The following is a 24,383-nucleotide window of genomic DNA, read 5'->3' as shown; positions in this document are numbered from 1 at the left end:
CATGATGATAATAAAGGTATGGTCGCAGCCATCCATGAAGACTCATGTATGGGCGCAACCATCCATCAATGAGTCATGTAATGATCATAAGCATCCACAAAATCGCAGCCTGGATTTCAATAGACAAAACCCAGGGTCTTGCGCTCCATCTCGACCCGAACAAAGTACAATTCCAAGCATGTGAATATAGGAGTTGAAGTCGAGCATGCAAGAACATCGTCTGATTACTAGTCAATGATGAAAACCGTTAACAGACGTGAGAGGTACCACCAATAATGACAATGGTCCTCAAGGTACTATAGGTACAATCTACGGCGTGTGAATCAATGAGCTGGCATTGAACACCCGTAGAATCATTCGATTGGAGGCCAATGATGAAAACCTCGCGTCGAACATGAAGAACTTTCCTTTGAGGCATGCAGGCTCCAAGGCACCTGAAGGGAGTCTCTAGGTCAACTTCCTGGATTATGAGCTGAAGTCGACAGGAAGTGACCTTGACCGAAGGTGGGCCATAATGTTTCCCACATCATTGACACGAGACAGAGAAGGATAATATATTTTGCATGAGGTATCAGAGGGAGGTTAAGTTATTCTTGCAGAGGTCAAATTCTCTTGAACATATCGGCGGCATGACAGTGGACTTGGCAGTATTGACATTCAAATGATCAAGGGTCATGGCAACAAGGCAATGGGCAGATGAAAGGTCAAACAGGATAACCCAAACCCATGGAGGCCAGTGTAAAACAAGATGAGAGGTTCCCACCCAGACATGAATGCAGACAAGTGCCATGTTCAAGAGCGACATACTACTGACACAACAATGATTATGGTTCCATTTTCCCCACCATTTCTGGCGAGTACCCCGATTATTTTTTGATGAAAAGCTTGACGGGGATAGCATATGCTTGGAAGGTGTCATTTCGATAGAATCCGATGTCATTAATTTTTAAAAAGTCCGACAAAGGAAGAACTCGGTGCCTTTTCCTGTTTAGAGAGTCTGAAAAGACAGCAGAAAAGTGAACTCCAGGGGGGTCCTTTTTCGTAAAGTTGTGTCTCCCGAGCCCGAAAAAGTATAAAACGATGCTCGAAAGAACCACCCGACCAGTATGATTGAGGAGTACTTTTCGTAAGTAGTGACTTCAACCTGAAAAAGTAGAAAAGAGGTCAGAAGTACGTCGTTTTGGAGCCAATAACGAGTTCGAAACGACAAAAACCCGACAATCTTTTTAAGTTTAAACGGTCGGAAAAAGAGCTTTAAAGGTGACCGCCTCTTGCTTCTTTTAACGAGTCGAGAGGGGGACTCAGCTATATTTTCTTATTTCACGTTGAAAAAGAGCTTAAAGACGACATTTCGAGACCAAGCGTGTATAGAACCGTCGTAATTCCACCGGCATGAGAATCTACACAAGGAACACCGCATGCGTAAACCTGTTCAAAATAATATGGACCACATGCATAAAAACATAGTAAAACTATATTGGAACCAAGCACATGGTAAAAATCATCAAAAAATCCCACATTTATAAAAAATAATATTTAATTATGAAATTTTACCATAAATAGGGGGGTAAACAAAATTTTTTACCATTGTTACCATTTGGAGCTTTGGAGAACAACTTGGAGCTGTGAGGTTGACGAGCCGAATTCCACTTTGTACGTGCATCAACCATCCTGCAATCTGTTCCAGGTAGGTTTATCTTCCTTTACGCTCCATTTTGAAGTGTTTTAGCTGCATTTTAATGGTGGGAAGTGATGGTTTGGGCAGATTTTTTGAAACTCGTTCCGCTCTCGGTCAGCGCGGATTTCCTTATCGGGTCCGCGCTGATCGAAAAAAACTTACACTGACCACTCCCGGATCAGCGCGGGAGAGTGATGTACTTCCGCCCTGACCTAGAAAAAATATCAAAGGGCTCCATGATCAGCGCGACTGTTTTAAAAACAGTCGTGCTGACGCCGCGCAACACGTTTTTTGACAAATTGAACGTATGAAACTTTATGGACAGGGCCCTAATGAATTTTTTTGGTCATGCAGGGTAAAATGGCATTTGTTTGGCAGGAGAAAGCTCATGAGAACGAGGACATAGCAGCATTTGCCGATTCTGGGTGCCGAAATGCATTGCAGGCGTGCGGGTTGTTCAAATTCTTTCTAACTCCATGCCTGCGAGCACAGCCTGACCTTCTTGAATTCTTGATCAGAGCCTGGAATCCCACTGATGGGAAGTTTGTGATCCGAGGCCGAGACATTGAGTTTGACTATACAGATATCTATTTTTTGACCGGGTTATCACGTCGAGGTGAGATGCCTATTCTGGAGGGGCAGCGACCCGGCGGTGATACTCTGGACATGTTGATGGCCCAGGTGTGCCCATAGGCACGCAAGACGTGGAGCGGGAAAGTAGCTATTCCTACGATGGAGGACATCATGCTTCGAACTATACTCTTCATGGTCACTCGGGCAGCGGGCTCTTTGGCCAATCACAAGGCCTCGAAGGCCCATCTTCGATTGGCTCTCAGATGCTTGAATCCTACCATATTCAACTGGGCAGTGGCAGTAACAACCAGTATGAAAAGACAGTTGACCAACTGCCATCGTGGTGAGTCGAAGCAGTTTGGCTACTGGTCGATTTTAGTCCCGCTCATGCTGGAGCAGGTACCGGCATTGCAGCTGCAGGATATGGTTATGGACCCACCTAGAGGCCCTCGAGAGACGAGGGCCACACGATGGGGCCATGTCATGCCACGAGGAGGTGGCGGTGGACCAGTGGCATGGAGAGTATACTTCCGAGAGTGGCTGGATGGGCAGACTATTTTTTTGGAGGACTGGCCATATGCTGGCCTAGACTTCCGTGGAGACCCAGACATGCCGCTGCCTACCGGAGAGCAGTGGGATGACGGTGGTAAGACACTTGATCTCATTTTTTGATTTTTTATTTTTGTGATGTTTTTGAGTTTTTATGTACATGCCTTAACGATGAATGCTATGGTAAGCAGATGTAGGACTGACGAGACCCCTTGGCTTGGCCCCATAGGCGTGGAGGGATGCATAGGGCATTGGAGCTCTGGCCCTGGCTCTTTCGGGAGTCGATACGATGGAGACCGTGATATGGAACCTCGAGGGCTTGCTATCAGGGATTCCAGATTACCAGGGGATAGAGGAGGTCCCCATAGCATCTCAGATCCATACAGTGGGAGTAGAACCTAGGATGCACCGCCTTTTGAGGCGGGTGGCACGAGCGGCTGTGGATTATAGAGAGCATAACCCACCACAATAGATATCTAGGTCTTTATTTCCTACTGGTGGTTTTTTGAGAGACATGTGTCTCGGATGTATGGAGAACACAGGCCCTATCTAGACATGCACACTTATTTTTGAGTGCCTTGGTGCACCACACATATATATATATATATATATATATATATATATATATATATATATATATATATATATATATATATATATATATATATATATATATATATATATATATACATATTCCTATGGTTTATTATTGTGCTTTTACATGCTTGCTTGTATGATTTTTTGATTATAAATTACGCAAATGTCTATCTAATACATGATTAGCCAATGCATCAGATAATGTGTTTAATTGTCGTGGAATATGATGATATGTGATAAAATCAAAATTCCTTTCTAACAATTTAACACGTAAATACAACCTTAAAATGTGGCGGTCTCTTATGGAATACCACCCATGAGCTGATGGATGACAAGTTGAGAGTCTAGGTTAACAACCAATGTACGAATATTGAGATGAATTGCCTCGGCTAATAATTCAATCACAACACTATATTCGGCGACATTGTTTATAGTACAGCCTAAACACACACCTTGAAGATCTATCAACTCACCGTGAGGATCGTAGATCACCCACGCCGCAGAGGACAAATTGCAAGTGCTGCGGCAGGCACCATCAGTGAAACCAACATAAGGTGCACCTGACATCTGCACAAGAAGCAAAAGACAAAATAAGGGGCAATCACGCTTTCACACTAAGCCAAAAACATGAAAACACACACACACACACTTGCTAAAACACACGCATGTATAAATCGAAGTGCATGGAATCATGCATAGTACTTTTTCAAGTACAGCCCATTGCGGGGCTTATCAAGAGGATTACCTTCGTAGTCAACTAGCTCATATGCCCCCTTCTGCAACACTTTCTTTACAATATAAGGGCCTAGCCACATGTGCTCGAGTTTGCATGCCCCCAGCTTGTCATTTGCTTGTTCGTATAGCAGGACTAGATCTCCCTTAACAAAGGAACGAGGATGGATGGTATGGTCGAAGTGAGTTTTGACTCTCTTCTTTTGTGCTTCGATAGCTAGAGAGGCTAGGCGGCAGGTTTCGTCCAACCGTTCTAGGTAAAGAAGCCATTCCTCTACCGGAGTAGTGTTGGGAAGCAACTCGACAGCTATTTTTAACGAAGGGATTTCGCATTCTATAGGAAGGGTAGCCTCTAGTCCATAAACTAGTTGAAATGGAGTGAAACCGGTGGCATCCTTCATAGAGGTTCGATATGCCCACAAGGCAGGAAACAACATCAGATGCCAATTATACTTATGCATGTCAACAGTACGTTGAAGCATCGTAACCAAAATCTTGTTAACGGCTTCAACCTGGCCATTGGACTAAGGATAGTACGGGGTCGAACTATCATGTCATAAGCCTAGTTGGGTTGTTAGTTCGGTCATCATGTGATTACGGAAATGCTTCCTATGATCCGTGACAATGGCTTGCGGAACTCTGAACCACGTAATAACTTGGTTGAAAAAAAACTGCGCCGCTGTGTGACCGTATTCCGTTAATGTGGGCATCACCTCAGCCCATTTTGTAAAGTAATCGACGACAATGATAATAAACCCATGCCCCCTGGACAAAGGCGATCTCTACTAGTCCAAACAAGGTCTAGCAACAATCAAACAACGCTAACATGCAGGTTCCTAATTACAAATAAAAGACCAATGATGAAGGCCTACCTGGATTCCAATGCTAATACTTGTAGAAGAGTTGATGCTCCCGTTCTTTTGCCCCAGCTGGTCACAATCCTCACGATCCTTGTGTACGGACACATGCACATGCAAAGAACGATACAAACACAAGCATAAAATCTAGTAGATGTAACTATATATCAGTCAGAAAGGATATAACTCAAATACCATCATAAAGACAATAAGAGTGGAACCATAATGATAGTCGTCTATTATTAATAAACAAAGAAGAATACAACCATAGTTCTAACGTCAAATCCTTCTCAAGAGGGTCCGGCCAGCAAGTCTCTCAAGCATTCACCCTTGAAAGTAGATCTCCCAAGACAAAAGCTCTCTCTCACACAAGTTTACACAAGAAAGAAACACTTCACAACCTTCCTTAAGCTCTCTAGAGCTGAATTTCCTCCGGAGTACAAGTGACTCCAATGTGAATATGCTCGACAATCCCTGGTTTCACAGTGATGTCGATGGGTTGGGTTTGCGTAATGTTTCCCATATTGCTTTTAGAGGACACTTGATAAACTTGAATAGGTGTTTGAAGGGGCTGAAATGGGATACAAGAAGCAAACCGCTTGAGACAAGTGATCATTTCCTGATGGGCAGGGAGGAACGAGGAACAGTGGTGATGATCAGACCAAGGAGGTTCCTCAAGAGACATAGTCTCAATAATGGCTTCATCGGAGGGAAAGATTTCCTTTAATGGATCCGAAGTAGCGTCATATCCAAGCCAAGGGGAATGAACATACGAGTCGGGAACGTTGCTCGAGGAGCAGGTTCGGGAGGGGGAGCCGATGCAGCAACGATTTCAACGTAGTTGAGCTTGGCAGGACTCAACGGCATCATATCACCCCAAGATTCTATCTGATTAGCGGGAGGGAGGACCCACGGATTAGAGCGCATGGAAATCATATTAATAGAGGTGAGATTAGGAGGTGGGAGGGAAAAGACACCCATCAGGGCGAGATCTTTAAAGATTCCGGCTCCCACACTCTCACTTGATTTGGAGGTATGCTCCACGAAAGGCACGTTGCCTTCAGAAGAGGAGGCGAAGAAGGAGAGCTGGTACATGGTGACAATCTTCCCCTGATGAGGGAAACGAATGACACGAAAAAGAGAGGAGGCCACGACTTGCATGGCGTATGTCCAGCTACGTTCGAGGAGGAGGTTGTAGGTAAGATTAGCATCGACAACTTTGACCTCCACTTCGACCGTTTTCCCTTCCAAAGAGATGGGCAATATTTGGAGAATACCATAAGGATGAGACTCTCTTCCATCGAAGGCTTCCAATGTTGTAGGAGACTGGCTCAGCAGCGGAGAACCAATAGCTTTCCAACAGGCAACAGACATGATGCAAGTTGAAGCACCTTCATCAATGATTGTACGATGAATCGTTTTAGTGTTGATAATGACCTGTACGAGGAAAGTGATTTGGTGAGGTAGTCTCGGTGTATGGCCCTCGAGGTCAAAAGAAATCAGATCCGAGTCAGTCGGGTCTATGCCACCGATGGCCGATAGCAAGGACTTCCTCTGGGAGGGGCAGCTCTGGAGCACTTCTAAGGTGGACACAGTAGATGGAGCTTGAGCTAAGTCCTCAACGATGCTGTAGTGTTGGGCAGCACGGGCATTAGGGTTGTAAGAAGACTTTCGGAGTACACCTTTTGGAGGGCGTTGGATAAGCATCTCAGTGCTAGGTCCCTTGATATGGAGTGGACCAGTACTGGACGGAGGAGCACTGGAGGAGACCTCAGGCTCTTTCCTGGCATGTGACAGATATTCTTTTGCTCGAGTAGTGATGTGGACGGGAATCGTCCCAACCATAAATACTTGAGAGCCAAATGAAGAAGAGGGTTGCGATGGATCTGCCACCATTTGAGTTTGCTGTGAAGGGAATGGTTCTTTAAGCACAGCAGGAGTCCCAGGAGCACCTTTTAACAATTGACTAACTTCGGACCACCTGGGGCAGTCTTTAGTATAGTGATCCTCGTCACAGATAAGACAAGGATACTTAGGTTTACGTTTGGCTCCTTCCTCAGGTGGAGGTTTATGGGAGTCCTGTCTAGGCTGTTCGGATTTATTCGCCATGGTGGACTGGACGGTGTTAACCTCGGAAGTGTTTCCAGAATTAGATTGACCCTGAGAAGTTTTTTCGCTAGGATTATTCGGTTTTTTCTTCCCAGGGTTCGCGGATGATTTCTTTGAAGATGTGTTTACAGAGCCAATAACACCATCAACAGATGGATTTGGCGGAGCTTTGGATGTTCCGGGTCTCGGGGCATCTGAAAAATAATCATATAAAGTACCTAACTCATAATAAACTAAGTCGAGATACTGAGCATGCGTGATAGCTTGCTCTTCAGTTACACAAGCTCCCATAGCAATGTCTCGCGCGATCGTAGGGACGAAGGAGGTTGTAAACCAATCGGTTAGGAGCTGATCAGGAATCCAGAACTTGATCAAATGATGACGCCATCTCCATTCATGTATAAGATCATATATATGCATGGCCGTGTCCTGTTTGAGAGATGTAAGGAGATGCGTCCCTGTCTCATACCGAATGGGTAACTGAAAAATGAGTTAGGAATGCCATAGCCAACGAGTTGAAATCTTGAAAGGATCTGTGATTCAACTCAATATACCACTTAGCAGCCGAGTCAGTGAGAGTCCTTTGGAAGAGGCGGAGCCGGATGGAATCATCAAGCCACGAGTTGGATGAGCACCAAAGGTGATAGGTCATGACATGGGCTTGAGGGTCCTTGCCAGCTTTACCAGGTATCTTGGTTGGAACTGGTGGCCAATATGGATTATGAAGAATGGGATCATTAGTCAATTTGGACACATCTGGCAGTTCCAATGTCGCTAAGAAAGGTAACTGAGGATTGACGGATATTTGTGGCCGTGGAAAAGAGGTAGTACCAGGGTTCCAACCAGGAGGTGACACACAATGTATGGTATCACATACCTGGAAAAATTTTAAGCATGATTTTTTTTTTTAAGTTTAGGAACCTTAGCGAATATCACAAGTCCATAATATGAAATTTATAAAATGTTTGGAGATATTTTAGTAAAAATATTCAAACTTCTAATAATTTTATATAGTCTACATATAAAATTTTGGTGATTTTTAAAGTAAAATAATTTTATACTATAAACTTTGGGTGAATCATTTTTACAAAAAACAGAAATTAACGGATCTTTATTTTGGAAAAAGCATGGAAAATTATCCTACCTGCGAATATCAGCCCCTAAAATTTTCCCTGCCATGTACCTGTCGTACAACAATTTATGAGTCACCTACTACTTTGAGAACTACAACATTGAGGTTGATGGCTCTTTGCAAACCCAAGATGAGTGCTTCATATTCTGCGGTGTTGTTCATGCAATAAAATTCCAAGAGGTTAGATGTCAGATGTTTCCTCTGTCACTAGTCTACTAAAACGAAACCATCTTTAGAGCCCTCTTGTGTTTTGGAACCATAAATATAAACTTTCCAAATATCATATGTACAAGGACTCCGTGGTATGCTAGTACTATTATTATTGTTACTACTAATTGTACAAATGTCATTTTCACTAGTTAGACCATGAGGGAGCTCCAAATGTGTGCCTAGTGGAACTAGGGATGGCTGAGCGAGATAACACCCCAAATTATTTTCCAAGAAGCAGTTTCCAAAGACGAGATCCATGAAAGCCATTGGTTCATTCTTACCATCGAAGGGAATAACAACGCATTTCATGTATCGCTCTAAGTTCACCAAGATCTGATTATTTCTTCCCTAGTACATAAACTATAAATGTGACCAGTCCATAGAAAAATACCCCCATAGCTCGCTGGACCAGTCTCTACTCAACCCTACACCATAGGCTTCCATAATGTCCTCAATTACTATATTTATACATTAGTGAACTCAATGATCAGACGATAAGCGAATAAGCACATTCCTGGGTGTTGAAAAATGGCAACAAGAAATGCTAAAAATAGCACTGCAAAAAATAACAGTTTGGTTACCAGTGCTGGATTGGGAAATAGGGAATGAAAAATGGAAGTTCTAAAAATATAAGTTCTATTTTTAGCAGTTCAGTGTGGATTCCTATTTTAGTCAGTCCCTGGACTAGAAATAGGAAGTAAAATTCGAATTTGATATTAACAGCAGTTTGTAAATTAATTAATTAATTCAGTTTGAGTTAATTAGTTAAGGAATTATGAACTTGAAATGTATGTGAGGACATGCAATAGTTTCTTCTTTGATTGAGGGATTTAACCATTAGTTAAAGGATGAGGATGCGTTGTAATTAAGAGTTGTAATTAGTTGGCTCAGTTAACTCAGTCAAGTCCAGTTAGATTAATTTAACAAGTTGTTAAATTAATGAGATTCAGTTTGTTAATGTTTGCATGCATGTAACAATTGGTATTTTCAGATAACTAAAGATTCACCCATGGATAACTCATGCATGTTAGTTCAGACAGAGACCCAATTGAGATCAGATGGAGGGATATTGTGCTATCAGTTGTTGGGATATTCCTTGTGAATATTCTTTGCACGCAGAAGGAATATTATTCCTTATGGATTGCGTAGTTGGACCTGAGGTTACAACAGGTATGATGTGGCCAATTCACACATGTTATGACATTGGACCCCAATCAAAATTGCTCAAGGAAATAGGAGCTTTGAGGACTTCTGTAGCCTATATATTCAAACCTAGGTAGTCCATGAGCTTTATCATCAGAGTACAGAGAGAGCAAGATATTTTTTGAGCTGATTCTTTCTGTATGTTGTTGAGGATTTCCACTTGATTGATAATACAGAGATGGGGTTTTAGGCTGGTGCTTTCCCCAGGTTATATCTTCTATCTTATGGTTGATTACTTTTCATTCTTAGTTATATCTGTTCATGCTTGATGTTGCTCATGTTCAATTAAGCTTTCGCAAAGTTTATGGTAGATGTAGATCTAGTATTATGCTTTAGTACATTGCATATATCAATTTGATCTGCAGGTGAAATTTATACATGATATCAGTGAGCTAGATGAATTGTAGAGAAAATTCTACATGGTACCAGAGGATAGGTGATCAATGAAGAACAGTATACAAGAAGGGAGAAGTTGAAGTTTGTGATTCCTGAATATAGAAATCGAGTTCTTATCACATCTCTATTTCACCTATGGCGTTCTATGGTTTGAGACTCGAATATGCCCTTGATGGTAGTTCGAATTATACCTGGAAGGATCACATGGAAGGAATACTAGAGGATAACGGTCTAAAGGACTTCATTGATCAAGAAGTCCTGAAGTCGACTGATGTTACTCAACTGGCAAAATGGAAGAAGTGTGTGGCTAGAGCAAGGAGAATCCTTCTGGAGGGAGTTCGAGATCACATTGTCTCGAGCCTCCATGGGAAGGAGACACCGTTTTCGATGTGGAAAACATTGAAAGATCTTTATCAGAATAGGAGTGATTAGAGGAAGCTGGCACTGAAGGACAAACTTCGAAAGATCAAGTTTGAAAAGGATGACATGATCTCTCTGTTTCTAAACAAGCTCACCTCATGCAGGGATGAGCTTGGAAGTGTAGGGATCGTGACAGCTGATGATGACATGGTGAGTCTTGTACTCCTCGGTCTTCCTAAGAGCTGGCATAGCTACCAGGACTCAGTTAATGGAAGAGAGAAACTGCCAATTGGGAATGACTTTGGTCAGATTTGATGCAGGAGGAGATAAGAAGAAGCACTAGAGATGGTTCTTCATCCATGGAAAATGAAGAAAACTATGCCTTAGCGAGTAAGGTGAAGAAGGGGAAGGAGAAGGTTTCTCTTTTTGAGTCTAGTTCTTCCCATGGTGGGAAGAAGTTTGACAAATTGAAAGTGTGATGCTTTCATTGTCATGAGGTGGGCCATTTTGTTACAAATTGTCCACAGAGGAAATCCAAGAAGTGATTCAGGGAAGGATCTGAGGGTGAGGCACTTGCCTCATAGTTCGAGTTGGATTTTGCACTCTTCACATGCATGCTTTCATCCATGGTGAGAAATGGTTGGTTTCTTGACAGTGGAGATTCTTTCCACATGACTAGCGAAAAGATTTTGTTCAATAGTTTGGAGGAGAAATATCTCCAGATACTCATAGCGATGGGTAATCATGAAAAGTATAGTGTCACAGGTGTAGGCATGGTTATTTTTCAGAGGGAGCATGGAGCTTGCCTTACCTTGATCGATGTCAAGTATGTACCAGGACTGAAGAGAAACTTGGTGTTGATCGTGATGCTGGAAGATAGAGGGTATGATGTAGTCTTCAGTAAGGGAAAGGTTTTCCTTAGAAAAATCATCACTAGACAGGTGAAGCAGATCAGTTCACGAGTCAAGAACCTATATGCTCTTAAGGTTCAAGATACATGCAAAGCCTTGAGTAGCAAGGCAACTGATGGAGACTTGGTGGTTGAGAGGGAGAGTATATTACCTCTCAACATTCAGTGCCAAAAGAAGTCTCAGACGATTGTGGAGGAGCCACGATTGGTGCATCAACTTCAAGAGGTTGTGGAGCAGCCACAACAGGAGAAGCTGAGAGAAGCTCGAGTAGAGACATTTACTCATGCAGAGACCTCCAGTAGGGGGAAACTTCGAGCCAGGTGGGCAGAGAGATCACATGCAGCCATACCTCCAAGTAGGAGGTGGGGCGATGTGGAGTGATCATCCCAAGGAGGAGGGGAAAGATCCTTGAGGTAACTAACCTCTTTGATTCAACTTTGCTACAGGAGCCCCGATGAGGAGTTGCAAAATTGGCGGTTGCCCCCATGGACTTTGTCCGGACAGGCCCGGCCCATAAGGGTTCTGCCCATAGGGATTCTGTACATAGGGGTTCTATCCATAAGCAAACAGTTGACTCTGGATCTGCCCCCCAGCACCCCATGGATTAGCAACTTGACTTGCAGGCGCAACATACTGTTGCTGATAATTCTGATAAGGGTTGACCTACATTTGTTGATAATTTTTATAAGGGGCTAACTGATTTTGCCCCTGGGGTTGCTGGTAACTATATGGTTGTTGGGTTCCATACTGAGCCTGGTGACCAAGCTGCACTTGGTAAGAAGGTTGGGATTGCAACCCACCTTGCATTTGAAGACCAATTTGAGTCTGGGGCCTAGAAGGATGTCCTTGAACAGGTTGAGCTTGGACCATCTGGCCGAAAGGTTGTCCTGGTTAGGTTTGGGACGGACCCGTTTGCCTAGAAGGACGAGCTTGCTAGGTACTAGGTTATCCTTGTGCAACCGAGGGTTTCCCTTGCGGAACAGATGGTTGAGCGGGCTGGACGGCCGGTTGACCTTGAGGTTGACCAGCTTGTCCAGAAGGATGACTAGGCTGGGCAGTGGGTTGGCCCTGCTGTAAGTAAAGCTGACCTCCCTGCCTAGAAGGGTACCCCTGCTGGATTGTCGGTTGTCCTTGTTGAATATAAGTTTGTCCTGCTTATCCAGAGGGATAACCTTGCTAGACACCAGGTTGACCTTGTTGGATGTAAGGTTCTCCTGGTTGTCTAGACGGGTAACCTTGCTGGATACCAGGTTGCCCTGGATTACCAGAAGGTTGAGTCAGATAAGTGAAAGATGGACCACCAGCGGCTGAAGGTTGTCCCTGATAGGGTTGTCCTTATGGGCCCCCAGGTTGCCCTGGGTAAGACTGGTCGTAATATTGCTGCCCTTGGGGGGTTTGCGCGTAAGAGGGCTGGCCTTGGTTAGGCAGTCCCTGAAGCTGTGCAGGCATTGCTTGGCCCCCATGGTAAGTGGTGGCACCCCAAGCAATGGATAATGGTACCGAGACCTCAACAACAGGTTGAGTAGGAAAGGGTCTGGAAAGATAAAGGAACTGACAAGTAGAATCGTAGTAATAAAATGGACCTTGCGTGTTTGGATCCTAAACAGCTTGCATATACTGATCATACGACCCCCCTCCTAGAACGGGACCAGAAGAGGGTGGTGCACTTTGTGCAGGATGAACAAATTTGGGTGTATGTGTCGGCTGGCCACTACTCACTTGACCGTGAGGCGGACCAGCACCAGTAGTCACAGCTGAAGATGTCGTAACAACACTAACAACTGGAGTTGAATGTGCTACACAAACATCTGGATTCGTTGGAATTGAAGTGACGGGTGTACTGTGAACTTGTGAAACAAAAGATCCCGTAGTGGGAGTGATGCGGAGGTCCCACATGGTACTGGAAGCAGGGATCCTAGTACCCACATTATCCCTCAACGACTTATAGCGTGAGGGTATCGGAGAAGTGGCCAGGATAGGAGTTTCGATACTCGACAAAACAGGTGTCTCACTCACTCTAGGAGATGTTTCATCCATGTGAGAGGTAGACATTGGGGTCGAAACACCAGGAGGGGTAAAAGGAATATCATCTTCGTCAGGCTCCCAAATGGGGTTCCAATGAATTTCATAATCCTTGTCGTCTGGGGCATGAGAGTTTATCAGTTGGATACTCGGGATGACAGGGAGAGTATTGCTCACAACCGGTACCTCAGGAGCAACAGAAGACGGAGACCCTTGATCACATGGAACGGGAGACGGGATTGATGATTCAGCCAGGATGGAAAACTTCAAAACAAAACCTAAGGGAGTCTAACGAGAAAGGACCCTACTCAAACTAACGCACATAAGATCTAACCAGGTAATGTTAATCGCGGCTAAATAAATTTTAAGATGCAAGGACACAACTTAACCTTTTCATTTTTTAAGAGTCGAGAAAAGGACAAAAAGATGACTCTAGTCTCCTTCAAATTTTTAGTGAGCCCGAAGTGAAAAATGCTTAGATGAGCCTTTTCATTTAAGGAGTCTTAAAAGGATCAAAAGTGACTACTCTGGAGAGCTAGGCAAAAAGGTTTACCAAACAAATCCGTAAAACTGCATATACACCTTGGCAGTCATATGAAAACCAAGGACTTCCCGTACGACAGTCAATCTTCCCGAATGCTGTGTTCGGTGCATTACGACTTGTAAGGCGTCAGACATGGCTTCCTGTGGATAAAGGATGATAACCTATTGGGGTCTCCCCATATACTTGATGGTACGTGGGAGCTCAAGTCCGTGCTAGACCACTTGTTGCGTCACGGAAGGAGGAATCACCCAACCTTAAGTGAAACAAAAGTGACTAGGTTTAACAACGCCGGAGCACGTCTCTAGCCTAGACCTATAAACAGTGAGCGTTATGTTCCAATGCATTTTTAAGTTCATTTAGTTCATTTTACGGTTGATCTTGAATTAGGTTTCGGTTTTCAGGCCCCACCGTATGAAATCTCTCAAAAAATGCCTAGATGCAAACTATATGCCGAAATATGTCATTCCATTCGATGAACGCTAATTATGAGAGAGTTAGAAGGCTTTCACACAAACGAAATGATCACAAAACAAAAAACAACTTCTATAATGCAGCTAATGGAAATTCACAAACTTTTCTTTAAGATCACTAATCATAAACAAAACGAAAAGCTTCTAGTTCTCATTAACTAATACAAAGCAAAAGAGATTTTCTTTTTTTTGATGGAAAAGTGCGTTAAACAAACTTTTGAGAAATAATAACAAGCAAATGTGAAAAGAACCGTAGACCCCAAACAACTGTGATCCGTGTCCGGGTAGTGAGAAGTAATCGAAACAATGTGAAGACTGGTTCAATAACAATCACCTAAACAACCAAGCAAAAGCAAGAAAAGAGGAAGGTTTCACAAAACCACAAGCAAGCAGTAAACGAACCTTTGTAAATGAGTAACCAAGCAAAGTTGATCCAACAAAATTGGAATGACAAAACTAGGTCACAAGACACATAATGCAAGATTCGCTCAACAAGACTCACAAGAAAGTGTTTCAATCTTCAGAGAATGAAAATCAAGTCATAAACCAAGTGCAAACAGCAGGGGATAGCAAGACCAATAGGCTCAGGAGGCAGAATTGAAGAAATTCAATTCTACAGGAATCAGCGCAGGTGATACACAGCAACAATGCACTGACAATAAACCACGCGTAGCAACAAAGCGATGTCAGCGCAGAAGTACACGACTTACCCGCGATGGTCCGATTTTTAGAATTGTCGCGACTGTTCGGTGTATTAACGCGATGATCAAGAAGTCACAGAAAAGGCTATGTGATGGTAGCGCGACTGTTTTATTATAAACCGCGCTGAAGCTAAAAAACGGGCACACTCAAGCCAAAAACTCCCAAACCAAGACAATCAGTCTTTAAACAATCAAGGCACCTTCCAGATTGAACCAGGAAATCCAAAAACAGAGAACTAATCCCCAAACTTTGAAAAGAGAGAAAAAAATCAAACTCAAGGAAAAAATGAACACAAAAGGACAAAAGCGAGCTCCAAGCTATTCAATTCATAAACCAAACCAGAGATGGATTGAAGTGGCTTTGATCTACTTCGCTAATGCGGAGCAATAGCGTTTCGAAGGCTATCTGGTCGTTCTTCAGGCTCCATCTAAAGTTTACAAATAAAACAACAAGGTAAAAATGGATCCCCAGCGGAGTCGCGAAATTGTTGTGGAGTTAAATCCCCTCTGCGGACAGAGGCGATCCCTACTAGTCCAAACAAGGTCTAGCAACAATCAAACAATGCTAACACATAGGTTCTTAATTAAAAATAAAAGACCAATGATGAAGGCATACCTAGATTCCAATGCTAATACTTGTCGAAGAGTTGATGCTCCCGTTCCTTTGCCCCGGCTAGTCACAATCCTCACGATCCTCGTGCATGGACACCTGCACATGCAAAGAATGATACAAACACAAGCATAAAATCCAGTAGATGTAACTATATATCAGTCAGAAAGGATATAAATCAAATACCATCATAAAGACAATAAGAGTGGAACCATAATGATAGTCGTCTATTATTAATAAACAAAGAAGAATACAACCATAGTTCTGACATCAAATCCTTCTCAAGAGGGTCCGGCCAGCGAGTCTCTCAAGCATTCACCCTTGAAAGTAGATCTCCCAAGACAAAAGCTCTCTCTCACACAAGTTTACACAAGAAAGAAACAATTCACAACCTTCCTTAAGCTCTCTAGCAATCCCACACTTGTCACACCAGCTACCTATCAAGCTCACACACTAGCAGCACCACTCCAAGCACTATGAATTCAAAACTAGGAGCTCATGGCAATGGTGGAGGCTTAAATAGGAGAAGGAGTCTCCATGAATGGTGGGAGGATGAGCTTATCTCCAAGGAAGGTGGCTCAAATGATAAAACAGACATGGCAGAGAAGGGAGGGAGACATTTACAAGGCCAACAACCAGGTCTGGAGTCATCCAGAAGGCCGGCTGTTAGAAAAAACTCACCCAGACTGGATCAGTGCGGATTCATAACTGCACTGGAGTGCTGACATCGCTACTGAATAACAAAGGAGGTCATATCAGCGCGATCCGATATAAATAACATACGTGCTGTCTCATGGAATTCGACCAGCGCGGGAATCACGTGTGTTTCCGCGCTGGCAGCGCATTCGGTCTGTTTTGGAGCGCTCATCAGCACGTTTATTTTTACAACTGTTGCGATGATGGAAAAACTTTGGCAAAGTGGGTCATTTGGAAATATTAGAGAGCATGAGCATGGATGATTTGAACTCATGACACAGTAGGAAGACTCATATGAAGACAATGACAAATTACTGTGTAACAGTATGGGTTGTTGTGGTGTGGCTCTTGGGCTCGTCTTGGTCCCTCTTCCCCATCCAAATGATACAAGTAACAAGTTTTCTCTTCGTGTGAAAGGTGGGTTGCAGGTAGTTGAGTTGTTTTTTCGAGCTTGCCTAAACGATGGCCTTGGGTCATCTGTAGGGTGGCCGATTTTCATCTTTTCTGCATCCCCACTCAGTAGCACATGAGTGATAATGTTGGCCATGCTCGTCCCGAGAGGCATATGTGAACGATTCCCATTCTACTCTATAAGTTCTTAGAGTTGTATGGGTTATTGTGGTGTGGCTCCCTAGCTCTTCGTGGTCCCCTCGTGCCCATCCAAATGATATAGGTGACAGGTTTTCCTTTTGTGTGAAAGGTGCGTTGGCAATTGAGTTGTTTTCTTGGGTTTGCCTGAATGATGGCCTTGGGCCGTTTGTATGGTGGCCGATTTTCATCATCTCTCCATCCCCACTCGGTAGCACATGAGAGGTAATATTGGCCATGCTCATCCTAAGAGGCATATGTGAACAATACCCCTTCTGCTCTCTAAGTTCTTGGAGTTTTATGGGTTGTTGTGGTGTCGCTCCCTGGCTCGGCCTGGTCCCCTTGTACCCATCCAAATGATACAAGTGACATGTTTTCTTTTCGTGTGAAAGGTGGGTTGGTAATTGAGTTGTTTTTTTTGGTTTTCCTGAATGATGGCCTTGGTTCATTTGTAGCGTGGCCAATTTTCATCTTCTCTCCATCCCCACTTGGTAGCACATGAGCGGTAATGTTGGCCATGCTCATCCCGGGAGGCATATGTGAACAATTCCCCTTTTGCTCTCTAAGTTCTTGGAGTTATATGGGTTGTTTTGGTGTGTCTCCCTAACTTGTCCTTGTCCCTCGTGCCTGTCTAAATGATACAAGTGATAGGTTTTCTTTTCGTGTGAAAGGTGGGTTGGTAATTGAGTTGTTTTGTCGGGTTTGCCTGAACGATGGCCTTGGGTGATTTGTAGGGTGGATGATTTTAATCTTCTCCCCATCCCCACTCGGTAGCACATGAGTGGTAATGTTGGACATGCTCATCCCCGTCCCTCTTGCCCATCTGAACGATAAAAATGTTAAAGTTTTCTTGGCACTCCTTTGAGCCTTTGTTGTTGTGGTCCCAGATGGAAAATCCAAAACTCTATCGTGCCTATGTTGCTATCATGCCCCTTGGTTGTTGTGAATGGAAAATTTTGATTGGGCTGGGCAACCATGTGTGGCTCCATTGAAATTGTCTCTCCATTATATTTTTCAACTCCTCCCTATTTGGTGGGAAGGGTTTTTATTTTCGTGTGGAAGGTGGGTTGGTAATTGAGTTGGTTTTTTGGTTTTTCCTCAAGAATGGCCTTGGCTCATTTGTAGGGTGGCCGATTTTCATCTTCACTCCATACCCACTTAGTATCACATGAGCGATAATGTTGGCCATGCTTGTCCCAGGAGGCATATGTGAACAATTCCCCTTTTGCTCTAAGTTCTCGAAGTTGTATGGGCTGTTGTGTTGTGGCTCCCTGTGATGGCTAGCCTCTTCATTGTTTGGCTGTGTGTGGTACTGGTTTCTTGTGCTTGTACTCTTTCTGAGTTGGCATTTTCAGTTGAGATGCATACATTTAAGAGGAACATGGAATGGTTTTGGTTGTAAACCACCTACCCTCCCTCTTGCTTGCTTTTTCCGTTGGGCGATGTGAGGCACTCTTCTCCTTATTGTAAATTTAAGGGTTGGCATTCCTTTCAAAGTGCACATCATCCGTGTTTGCGTTGGCTTTGAGGTTTTGATATATGTGTTGGCCCATATGTTTGATCGAGTGGTCAGATTTTTCTTTGCATCTCGCATGCGTGGCAGGCTTTTGTGGTTGGAAATGTTAAGTCACAACGTTTATGGGCATTTGTTGATTCAATTGTGTATGCGCTCATGGTCCAATGGGGAGGAGGCTTGCTACATCAATGGTGGGGGCTACCTGCAAGAAGGATTTCGTGGTGGAACACTTCGACCTCCCTCCTCTGCGTGGAGGTGGCCGCAGTTGAAAATTATTCATTGTTCAATTGGTAAAGCTATGGGTAGTCTCCTAGGTTGCCTGTACATGAGGTGTGTGGTGTGCAGAGCTTTCTAATCCCTACTCCTGTTTGGATATGTTCTCGTATTGTGTAGCGAGCCTCTTGTAATTTGCATTTATTTCCTTCCTTTTCTTTCACATAATGGTTGCCGCAGGTGGTTAAGTGATCGTGGTACATCATTGTTACTGTCCGGGTGGATTCCTAGGCGGCCTCGGTGTGGGGCGGGGTGGGCTGGGGGGAATTTCTAAGAGAGGTTGTGGGATTGATTGGTCTTATTTTATTTCCTTCCATTTCCTTTGTATTGAGGCTACCAAAGGTGATATTTCGATCAAGTTCCATCATTTTTGTTGTCCGAGTGGACTCCTAGGTGACCTCGGTGCGGGGCGTGGAGGCTTTTGGAGGCATTTCTAAGGGAGTGGGTGAGTGATCGCTTGTTTTATTGCTGGTTGGGCTGTGGTTGCAAACTCCATAGTAGCCTTGGTGCATTGTGGATCGGTAGGTCTACCCATTTGTTCACCATGTCCTTGGCATGTTGCGTGTACTTCCTTCTTGGGATGTAAGAGGTGCAAGGCATAAAAGTTTTATGTGATATTTTGATATCTCTTTGACTTGATGGATGTTCAGGTTGGCTCTTGGTAAGAGAGCACCCAGACTGCCCTTTGAAGTGGGAGGGTGCTACCTGGTTGATCCTGCCAGTAGTCATATGCTTGTCTCAATGATTAAGCCATGCATGTCTAAGTATGAACTAATTCAGACTGTGAAACTATGGATGGATCATTAAATCAGTTATAGTTTTTTTTTATGGTACCATACTACTCAAATAACCATAGTAATTCTAGAGCTAATACATGCACCAAGTCCTGAATCTTTGGAAGGGATGCATTTTTTAGATAAAAGTCTGGCGAGGGCTTGCTCGCTTCTCCGGTGAATCATGATAACTTTACGGATCGCACAACCCTTGTGCTAGTGATGCTTTATTCAAATGTTTTCCCTATCAACTTTCGATAGTAGGATAGAGGCCTACCATGGTGGTGATGGGTGACGGAGAATTAGGGTTCGACTCCAGAGAGGAAGCCTGAGAAACGGCTACCACATCCAAGGAAGGCAGCAGGCATGCAAACTACCCAACCCTGACATGGGGAGATAGTGACAATAAATAACAATACTAGGCTCATTGAGTCTGGTAATTGGAATGAGTAAATCTAAATCCCCTAACGAGGATCCATTGGAGGGAAAGTTTGGCGCCAGCAGCCGTAGTAATTCTAGCTCCAATAGTGTATATTTAAGTTGTTGTAGTTAAAAAGCTTATAGTTGGATCTTGGATCATAAGGGTCGGCCTACCTAATTTGTGTGCACCTACCCTTCTGTCCCTTTTGTCAGTGGCATGCTTCTAGCCTTAATTGGCTAGGTTGCAGCTCTGACGTTGTTACTTTGAAAAAATTAGAGTGCTCAAAGCAAGCTTATGCTCTCAATACATTAGGATGGAATAACGTGATAGGATTCTAGTCCTATTGTGTTTGCCTTTGGGACTGGAGTAATGATTAATAGGGACTCTTAGGGGCATTCGTATTTCATTGTCAGAGCTGAAATTCTTAGATTTATGAAAGATGGACCACTGCGAAATCATTTTCCAAGGATGTTTTCATTAATGAAGAACAAAATTTGGGGGCTCGAAGACGATTAGACACCGTCCTAGTCTCAACCATAAACGATGCTAACTAGGGATCGGTGGATGTTGCTCTAAGGACTCCGCCAGTACCTTTTGAGAAATTAGAGTGTTTGGGTTCCAGGGGGAGTATGGTTGCAAGTTTGAAACTTAAAGGAATTGATGGAAGGGCACCACTAGGAGTGGATCCTGCAGCTTAATTTGAGTCAACACGGGGAAACTTACCATGTCCAGACATAGTAAGGATTGACATATTGAGAGCTCTTTCTTGATTCTATGGGTGGTGGTGCATGGCCGTTCTTATTTGGTGGAGCGATTTGTCTAGTTAATTCTGATAAAGAACAAGACCTCAACTTGCTAACTAGCTATGCAAAGGTTCCCCTTTGCGACCAGCTTCTTAGAGGGACTATGGTCATTTAGGCCATGAAATTTTGAGGCAATAATAGGTCTATGATGCCCTTAGATGTTCTTGGCTGCACGCGTGCTACGCTGATGTAGCCAACGAGCTTTTATTATTGGTTCGAGAGGATCAGGAAATATTTTCAAATTGCATCGTGATGGGGATAAACCATTGCAATTATTGGTATTCAATGTGGAATTCCTAGTAAGTGCATGTCATCAACTCGTATTGACTACATCTTTTCCCTTTGTACACATCGCCTGTCACTCTTACTGATTGAATGATCTGGTGAAGTGTTTGGATTGCATCGACGATGGTGGTTCACCACCATCGACGTCGTGAGAAGTTCATTAAACCTTATCATTTAAAGGAAGGAGAAGTCGAAACAAGGTTACCTTATGTGAACCTATGGTAGGATCATTTATAGCAGGGGTTTTCTTTTTTGGTTCGGGTTGGTTGGGTTTCGATTGCAATGTGGGACTGTGTGGTGTGTCTCTACGGGAGTGGATCTGGTGTTTGGCTGGAACATTGTTGGTTGCTTGTCTTGAGGTAATGCTTGTTTTTTTGTGTTTGTACTTGCAAGCCATGCTTGTGCTTCTCCCACCCATCCTTTATTTTTCTTTCCCCCAATGTGTTTCTGTAGGGGGTTCAGAAGCTTGTTTCTTGGGAGCCCTTCCGGTGATTTGTCCGACTGGACATGGTTGTTGTAGTTGAGGTGCTTGGGAAATACAATGTATAAATTTAGACTCATTCATAGTGGTGTTTCTTGGTCTTTTGTTCCTTGGAAGGCATGGGCCAAGGGTGTGGGATTCCATAGTTGGTTCTCTCGAAAAGGTGGTGATGGTTGATGTGTTACTTGGGTGATTTTTTTTGCTGGTGGTTGGGTTGAGGAAGTGCTTGCACACATGCCTGGTAGCTCAAACCTTTCATGAGGGGAAATTGTTGGGGTGGGGTTAGTATGGTATGGATGAAGAGAACTTCAACCCATTGGGCTAGCCACCCTAGTCCTCCCGACCATTCCTTGATATGCTCTCGAGGAAGGGTTAGGTGTCTAGGTAATGAAAAATCCCTCCCTCGGTCTGAGCTCCATTGAGATCGCAATTTTCCCTGCTAATGGGCATGAGGGTGGAAATCTTACCTTGTACCTTTACTTTCAAGGGAATTCCTCGTCCTCTCGTGAGCCAATCCCCTTCTAAGGAAACAAGAAGTAGTGGGTTGTGTCTTTGTTCCTCCCTTTGGATTATCCGTTTTTTGTGGGACATGGTCATTTCTTTGTTTCGTTGTGTGTGCTTTATGGACGTCCCTCCATTTAGTGGCCTTGCACCATCAATGTAATTGTGGCATGTGGCTTTCTCTAGCATTGGGTGTCGGCCCGTGACAACTCCTCTTTGGATTTTTATTCTTGACCTCTGTTGACTTTCTCGCTGGAAGGGTTGTTGGGTGTTTTGTACACGGAGGGGTGAAATAGTGGGGTGGGTTTGTTATTAGTAGTTTATTTGTCGTTTGAAGCCTTGTGTTGGGCTGGGGGGTTGTTTACCTCTCAGTAACGTGCTCTAAGCACTGGTCTCATCGTGGCCCTTGTCTTTTCTAGTGGTAAAGTTTATGTTGTGAGTTATTTTCTTGGTTGTTTGATTGTTGTTTGTTATGTTGTAAGCTAGAAAGGGTGTTGTGCCGTAATGTATGTGGGAGGGTGTGAACAGGTGGGATGCTTTTTTATTGGGTTCCTTGTTTGATTTATTTTTGGTTAGTGGACATATACTTGGCGTGTTGTTGAGCTTCTCTCTTTTCTTGGGATCTTTGTTTCTTTGGTGTTGTTTTATTCCCTTCTTCCTTTTTCCCCTAGCTTTATGGAGAAGAGTTGGGATTGTTGTGGATTGGTGTTCAGGAAGGAAAAAAGGTAGTGTGAATTCTCAGGGTGGCCACCCTCGTCCTTCTCGATCATCGTCCCCTGCAGTTCACCCGTTTTTGAAAAGGAATGGGGTTTGGGAAGCTTGTTCTCTATTTGAGCCTCCCCTAGTGAGCCAGTAGCCACATTTGATATCTCTTGCTTTCATTTTGTTTTCTTTCCTTATTGCTTTTAGCCCCTAGATTTACGGAGAAAAGGTGGGATTGTTGTGGATTGGTGTGCAGGAAGGATGAAAAGCAGTGCGAGTTCTGGGGGTGGCCACCCTAGTCCTTATCGATTGTCGTCCCCTGCAATTTCCCCCCTTTTTGCGAAGGCACGAGATTGGGGAAGCTTGTTCTCTATTTGAGCCTCCCCTTGTGAGCTAGTAGACACATTTGATATCTCTCTTTATTTCATGTTGTTTTCTTCCATTCTTCCTTTTCCCCCCTAGATTTTAAGAGAAAATGTGGGATTGTTGTGGATTGGTGTTCGAGAAGGATGAAACACAGTGTGAGCTCCGAGGGTGGCCACCCTAGTCCTTCTAGATCGTCATCCCCTACAGTTCCCCCCTTTTTCCGAAGGCACAGGGTTGGGGAAGCTTGTTATCTATTTGAAGCCTTGCCTTGTGAGCTGGAAGCCACAGTTGATATCCCTTTCTTTCATGTTATTTTCTTCCCTTCTTCTATTTGGACCCTAGCTTTATGGAGAAAAGGTGGGATTGTTGTGGATTGGTGTTTAGGAAGGACAAAACGCAGTGCAAGCTCCCAAGGTGGCCACCCTAGTCCTTCTCGATCATCGTCCCCTTAAATTCCTCCCTTTTTGCGAAGGCATGGGGCTTGGGAGGCTTGTGCTTTGTTTGGGCCTCCCCTTGTGAGCCGGTAGCCATGTTTGATCTTTATTTCTTTCACCTTGTTTTCCTCCCTTCCTCCTTTTGGTCCCTAGCTTTACATAGAAAAGGGGAATTGTTGTGGATTAGTGTTCGGGAAGGATTAAAAGTAGTGCAAGCTCCTAGAGTGGCCACCCTAGTCCTTCTCGATTGTTGTTCCATGCATTTACCCCCATTTTGCAAGGGCATGGAGCTCGGGGAGATAGTTCTCTATTTTAGCCTCCTCCTGTGAGGGGGTTAGACGCCTTTATTTCTCTTTCTTTCATGTGTTTTTCTTCCTTTCATCCTTTTGGCCCTTAGCCTAACATTTGTTGTGGGGGGTGCCCTTATTTAGTGTTGTGGCTAATTTTTTGGTAATACGTGAAAACGACTCTCGGCAATGGATATCTCAGCTCTTGTTACAATGAAGAACATAGCGAAATGTGATACTTAGTGTGAATTGAAAAATCCTGTGAATCATCGAGTTTTTGAATGCAATTTGCGCCGAAGGCCTTGGTCGAGGGAACGTCTGTCTAGGTGTCACATCCCATTCAAACGTGCTCCCTGCAATATGTTAGGGAGCAACAGAGTTGGTCATCCATGTCCAATGCGGTGCAGTTGGCTGAAATACCTCAAGTGATGTTTCATGGCGTGTGTCAGTGAGCATCTTGTTCCGTTGGATGGGTAGACAACATTAGTTGATGGGGTATTTGTGTGGCATCACTCGAACATGCTTTTCTCTCTCTTGTCCTCCCATCGGGCAGGGCATATTTAGCTCCAACTTTGTGACCTCAGCTCAGGAAAAAACACCCGC

The 24,383-nt window shown here is 43.8% G+C and overlaps 1 non-coding gene and 1 pseudogene across 1 annotated transcript; both read left to right on the top strand.

Moving 5' to 3' along the window:
• The first annotated feature begins 19,429 nt into the window (after positions 1-19,429).
• On the top strand, positions 19,430-21,242 carry LOC149168394 (18S ribosomal RNA; annotated as a pseudogene).
• A 2,716-nt stretch (positions 21,243-23,958) lies between these two features.
• Positions 23,959-24,112, top strand: LOC149168393 (5.8S ribosomal RNA). Its single transcript, XR_016260008.1, has one exon. It is a non-coding gene; the product is annotated as a 5.8S ribosomal RNA (ribosomal RNA).
• Positions 24,113-24,383: the final 271 nt, after the last annotated feature.

This window comes from Pinus tabuliformis, chromosome 4_2 (genome assembly GCF_031772625.1).
Source record: "Pinus tabuliformis cultivar Carrire ecotype Pingquan chromosome 4_2, CPIR1, whole genome shotgun sequence".
NCBI classification, from domain to species: Eukaryota; Viridiplantae; Streptophyta; class Pinopsida; order Pinales; family Pinaceae; genus Pinus; species Pinus tabuliformis.
Note: the sequence above shows the minus strand (reverse complement) of the source record. Positions and strands in the feature narration are given on the sequence as shown.